Source organism: Trichechus manatus, unplaced genomic scaffold, assembly GCF_000243295.1.
Source record: "Trichechus manatus latirostris isolate Lorelei unplaced genomic scaffold, TriManLat1.0 scaffold00108, whole genome shotgun sequence".
Classification (NCBI taxonomy): domain Eukaryota; kingdom Metazoa; phylum Chordata; class Mammalia; order Sirenia; family Trichechidae; genus Trichechus; species Trichechus manatus.
The window spans coordinates 3,881,487-3,888,625 of NW_004444044.1; positions in this window are offsets into that span (position 1 = coordinate 3,881,487).

Sequence of the window (7,139 nt, forward strand, 5' to 3'; positions counted from 1 at the left end):
TTGCCATCACTATTAAAAGTTGAATATTTCCTTTCCAGAACTTAAGGAGTTTCTAATGATATGTTAAAATTCTTCTGATATAATTTTAAATGAAAAAATTATAAGACAGAAAATAGTTTATACATATGATCTCGACTATATAAAAACATATATGAATAGAAAAAACTTAGGAATATACATATGAATAGAAAAAAACTGAAAAGAAATATGTCAGAATTTAACAGTTGTTATAACTGATGATAAAGATAAATATGGATTATAGGACAGCTAACATTTAGATTATGTGGGTGAAAATATTTTATAATTTTTTTACTATTTTATTTTTTATACTATTCTTTCTATAATTCAGACCTCAGCTGAGACAACCCTGTGTCTACCTGTTTCCTGAATTCAACACATTTACATTTCTTTTTTTTTTTAAACAAGAAATCCAGTCTCACCAAGCATTTTGTAATTTTTGTGGGATTTGAGAGTGTTTACATCATGCCATGCACATCTATTTAAGAGCCATGTTAGACGTTAATAATCTCCAATATCTTCTCTTTAGCTAGCTTCCATCTGCAGTACCTATCTTCCTGGCTCTTCTCTGTTTGTTTGTTTCTTTTCCCCAGTCCTGCCTTAATTCCCATCCTAAAACTTACTCAGACTCATCACAATACTGATATTGAATAAATTAAAAAGCCTTCCTGTAGCGGGATCTACTTTCCTTAGAAGGCTGTTTATTGACCGTCTTTTGATCATTTCTCTTAGGAGATCATTCAGGCCACTTATCAATGTGTTTCTTCCAAACAAACACACTGCTGTCTCAAATAGGAATTTTTATGCCTGCTCACTGTAAGAATAAAATGATGTCCTTATTGTTTTACATATGTTTTTCAAAATTTGAACAATGAGCACTTTTTTTTTATCATGATAAGACACTATATGAGAAAAAAATCAATGCATTACAATGCTGGGAAGGAAAACAGAGAAGTCTTCTATAACAACCATATGATTTTTGAAAATTCAAATATATTTTCTCTCTCTTAAAAAATATTTTTTAAAAAAGACCAAGTGATATAAATTTACATTTTGCTCCCAAGACAAAGGAAAATAAATTAGGGAATTCTCCCAAAGAAGCAACTGATCTTATACAAATAAGAAAATACGATGCAGCAGCATGTTTTAACATCTATGAAATATCCAATTTAATATTCCTTACATATGAAAATAATAAACTTTGTTAGGATCTCTTGTTTTTTGGGGCAAATTCAAATCTAAATTCATTCAACCAGTGTTTGTTGAATACCTATCATGTATTCATTTCTGGGTATATGAAAATAAATAAGAAGTGAACCTTGCTCTCTACCAGCTCATAATCTACTAAAGAGACAGTCGCATTAACAAGTAATCATAGTCAACGAGATAAGTTTTGCAATGTGAAAGGTGTTGGGAGCTGAGAAGAGACAGCAAATGATTGCTTTGAGGAGTTGGCCAAGAGTTCATAGAGGAGATAACACTAGAGCTTGATTTTGAACAATTAATGGGAATTCACCTGGTATGGAAAAGGAGAAAAAGCTTTTCAGCCAGAATGATACTCATAATGTTGGAAAGTGCAATACCACATTGTTAACTGTGGTGAGATTATGGAAACAATTTTAATTTTCTTGTTTACAGCATTTTCTGATGGATCATGTATTACTTTTATAATAAGAAAAAAGGAAGTTATAACAAAAAGAATCTTTTCAAGAAGCAGTTTAAAGTTCTGTGCAGGTGGAGTGTAAGTGCATAGTGCAGAAGAGTAGCAAATGAGGCTATTCAGATCTACTTGGAATCAAGCTACAACCAATTTTGTAGCCCAGGTATTTATCTGAGCATGATCTGATAACCAGTGGGGAACCATGGAAGGAAGCTGGTGTTAAGCAGTTGATTACTGGTAAGATTTAGAAAGATAACTGTAATGATAAATTGTATTAAAACAAAACCCATTGCCAGAGAGTCGATTCCGACTCATAGCGACCCTATAGGATAGAGTAGACCTGCTCCATAGTGTTTCCAAGGAGCGGCTGATGGATTCCAACTGCTGACCTTTTGGTTAGCAGCTGAGCTCTTAACCACTGCACCACCAGTACTTTGAATTAAAATAAGAGAAACTTTACTTCTATTTTGTAATCTCCCCATTTAGATTCACAAAGCATAATTTAGTTGCCTCTATTGTTAATTTAGAATAGGAAAGGAAGGGAGTTACCTACTTGCTGGGGTAATTGATTCTGATTATCAAGGGGAAATCGGGTTGGTACTACATAATAGGGATAAGAAGGAGTATATCTAGAATGTAAGAGATCCTTTGAAGTGCTCTTAGTACTCCCATGTCCTGTAATTAAAGTCAGTGGGAAAATTACAACAACCCAATTCAGGCAAGACTGCTAGTGGATAAGACCCTTTAGGAATGAAGTTTTGGATCACCCTACTAGGCTATGAACAAGACGTAGTGCCTGCTGAGGGCAAAGGAACTATGGGATGGATAGTGGAAGAAAGTAGGTATATATACCAGCTATGACCGTGTGACCAGTAGTAAAAATAAGGACTGTAATAGCTATAAGTATTAAACTGAGAAAATTGCTCTAGCCAAATTAGTGACTATACAAACTCTGAATGCTTTACAGAATTTACCTACTACTGTAGTTTATTCAGAGCCCTAGTGGTGCAGTGGTTATGAACTTGGCTGCTAACCAAAAGTTAGTAGTAGTTTGAATCCACCAGCTACTCCTTGGAAACCCTATGGGGCAGTTCTACTCTGTCCTATAGAGACATTATGAGTTGGAATGAACTCTACAGCAACAGGTTTGGTTTTGGATTTGGAGTTTATTCTGGCCAAAAGGAAAACAAATTTTTAAAAGTCTACATTTTCATTATCTTTAAGCAGATTATAAAAATATTAAAATAAACCAACTAAACGTTGCACACTAAATGTTTTGATATGTTTAAATATTCAAATTAACATATCAAGGCACAGCTGAGCCAGTGATGGCTTCCTGTTAGCTGCCATAGCCCTCTGTAGATATCCCTAAGGAATGACCTATCACCTTATATTATAGTCATTTGTTCACTGATCTAGTTTCCAGACTTGACTGCAAACTCCATATAAGCATCTTTTTTCTCATTTTTATATCCAGTGTCTAGTTAGTGTCCAGGCCCTAGAAATACATTATCTGGGGGGAAAAATACATTTTCAGTAAATATTGTCACATGAATGAATGAACTAACACTTCATATATATAAATGAGTAATTCTAAATTGATGTCTGTACGTAAGTAAATAGCATTATAATTATTTAAGAAAGGTGTAATGAAAGGAATTTTAGCTCAGAGAGATGGAGGGTTGAATGCTGGCTTTGCAACTTATTGTTGCAAAGTTATTAGTCATTGGCACCTCACTTAACCTCTCAGAATCTCAGTTTCCTTTTTTGCAAAATGAGATAACATCTTACAGTGTTGTTGTGTGGATTAGAGATAGTTTATACACCTGATACAGTGCTTTGCGTAGAGTTATTAGTTGTTAGTTGCTGTTGAGTCAGCTCAAACTCATGGGAGCCTTATGAATAACAAGAACTTTGCCCATTCCTGTGCTATCTCCATGATCTTTAATGTTTGAGCCCATTCTTGTGGTTATTGTGTCAATCATCTCATTGATGGTTTCCCTTGTTTTTGCTGACTCTTACCAAACATGATGTCCTTTTCTAGTGATTGGTATTTCCTGATGACGTGTCCAAAAGAAGTGAGATAAAGTCTCTCCATCCTCACTTCTAAGGAGAATTCTGGTTATATTTCTTCAAAGACTGATTTGTTCATTCTTCTAGCAGTCCACAGTATATTCAGTATCCTTCACCAACACCACAATTCAATGCATCGATCTTATTATCTTTCCTTTCCATTGCCCAGCTTTTGCATGCCTTTCAGGTGATTGAAAAAGACCATGACTTGGGTCAGGCACACCTTAGTCATCAAAGTGAGATCTTTCTTTTTAAAACTTTAAAGAGGTGTTTTGCAGCAGATTTGCCCAATGCAATAAGCCCTTTGATTTCTTGTCTACTGCTTCCATGGACATTGCTTGCTGATCCAAGTAGAGTGAACTTGTTGACAACTGACAACTTCAGGTTTTTCTTCATTTAGCATGATATTTTTCATTGGTACAGCTGTGAAGATTTTTGTTTTCTTCACAGTCAGGCTCTAGTCTTTGACCTTCATCAGTAAGTGCTTCAAGTCATCTTCATTTCTGGCAAGTAAGGTTGTGTCATCTGCATATCACAGATTGTTAATGAGTCTTCCTCCAATCCTGATCCTGTGTTTTTCATCATATAGTCCATCTTCTCAGGTTATTTGTTCAGTACACAAGTTAAATAAGTAAGGTGAATAGATACAACCCTGCTGCACATCTCTTCCAATTTTAAACCACATAGTATCCCCTTGTTCTGTTAGCTTAGAGTAGGTGCTCAATAAAAGATAGTTCCTCTTATTATTTGTTACACGTATCCAGGAGTAATCACCCAAGTCCTTGTATGAATTATTAAAACTTATGAATTAATTGAGTCTACTGTAATCATTTAAGAAGCCCTGGTGAAGCAACGGTTAAGTGCTCAGCTGCTAACTAAAAGGTTGGCCGTTCCAACCCACCCAGCAGCTCTACGGGAGAAAGACCTAGTGATCTGTTCCCATAAAGATTACAGCCTAGAAAATCCTATGGGGCAGTTCTATTGTGTCACTTAGGGTTGCCATGAGTTAAATCAACTCCATGGCACCTAACAACAACAACAATAATCATTTAGAAAATAGACACTCTGCCACATAGCTGGATTAAAAAAAAAATCAGGATACTCTTATAAATCTTGGCAAGTCCCTCAAACTTTGAATCTTGAAAGGTCCTCATCAATAAAACTAGTATTCCAACATCCATCCTACCTATATCACATGATTATTAGGAGAATCAAATATGTGAGCAAATTTTATGAACTGTAAAGTGCTAAGCAAATACTAGTTAACTGTTTTTATATCTTCAATCTGAGTTCCTCAACTATAATTATAACTTTTTTTTGTCACTGTACTGTTATGCCTCCATGCATTTTTACTCTGTTGTGCATTTTCTAAAGAAAAATCAGAGTGAAAACTTGCCACTTATTTCAAAAGGATATCATGAGGACTGATGGCCTAATATTTGGTACAAATACATAAAACTGCCATCCTAAAAGTCACAGATACTCCAGCTTCCAAAAGAAGTTTTAAAAGCCCTTGTGGTTTTTTTTATTAGTTCTGTACTTATTAGCATAGTTCTGCTCATTGAAAAACTGCTGTTGTTGAAGTAGACCTAGAAGATTTTTAAAGATATCTAATGAAATATGCCACTGACTTTTCCCACAACCTTTTCCTTAGAGATTTTAGAGTCAGAGAGCATCTTATGAACAAACTGACATGGCCCTAAGCAGGATGGGGACATTGACCTTGTGTGTTGGTGTGGGATTAGTATCTTTTGTTTTTTGTTTCTTTTTTTTTTTTAATGTGGCTTTGCAGTTAAAGGGCCCTAAATTGAGCCGCACATCAGAATTACCCAGGAATCCACACCAGATCTACTGAAAAAATTAATACTATGAGTAGTCCTGGAAACAGTGTTTCTAACAAGGTCCAGATCCTTCTTATGCAAGCAACCAAGCATCTCTGTCTGTAGACCACTGGGAACCTGTAGCTCACCTTGCCTTCCTGTTGCTTTCTTCTTCTAAGCTTTTGGTGCTCTTTTCTTTACTAGTGGTTCAGTGCTTCCCAGGGACTCCAATGTCAGGATGAAATCTATCTGATATGTCATTAACACCCTAGTGTAACTTAGTTTAATGTGCTATCTCTTCAGAAATGCTAATAGTAGGATTTGAGACTCTATGATAGCTTGGGGTGAGGGTAGTTGAGGGAGCAGAAGCTGTGCTTCCTGGCCTCACAAAACAAATTACTTAGGGAACAGCTTCCTTTTACTACCTACCCATAAAGTCAGCCCTACATATAAATTGTGCATCATTACACAGAGATGAATTTCAGGAAGAGAGCAAATGAAGTCAATGAAAAACCTTGACAGAACCTGGAATCTTAACTTGCAAGTCCCTACATAACAAATCTTCCATATTTTCTTTTCTTTTTTAATTAGACCAAATGTGAGAGGGTTTTCTTAGGAAGTAGATAGTTGCTCTCCCTGGAGTTACTCCACATGGGCAGGATTACTACTTGACAGGGATGTTGTAAAGGGGATTCAAACATTGGATTAGAATTTCCTATTAATATTTCTTCTATCCCAAAGATCTTATGATCTGCTGACATACAAGAGGTATTTTTTAGTCAAGTATTTCCCCTGATTATGATCAGTAGAGTGAGCCCTGGTGGCGCAGTGGTTAAGCGCTTGGCTGCTAACCAAAAGGTTGGCGATTTGAACTCACCACTGCTCCTAGGAAAAAAAGTCTAGCAGTCTGCTTCCATGAAGATTACAGCCTTGCAAAACCTATGGGTCAGTTTGTCCTATAGGGTCACTATGAGTCAGAATAGACTCAGTGGCAATGGATTTGGTTTTGGTTTTTGTGATCAGTAAGATTAAAGACCTTTACTTTTGATACATTTATGTTAGCTACTTCAGTTTGACCTGTTCTAACTGGCAGTCCCTGCAAAGGGCTGCCATAAGACTTATAAAGGACACTTTTAGGATAGTAGTACTTCCAAAGGCAGATCAAAGAGCTCTGAAATTATTGTCATGTCCAGATCCTCCACTTTTCTCCTATGAATTATTGTAGCAACTTCTTAACTACCTCTGGTCTCTTGTCCTACAAATCCTCTTCCAAACTATTGCCTGAGTTGAATTTCTAAATGTAATCTGTTATATCATTTTTCTCCTTTAGTAGTATCATGGCATTCCTTCATGATAGTAGTAATTACAAGGTGGTGCAATTGATATAGTTTCTCATGAAACAGTAGTACACAAGTTGTTTTATGACATTGGTTAACAACCCCACAACATATTAACCCTCTAAATTCTCAACCATTTTTTTTTTTGGTGAAAATACACATAGCCAAAGATACACCGTTTCAAAAATTTCTGCATACACAGTTCAGTGACATTGACTACGCTCTTCCAAT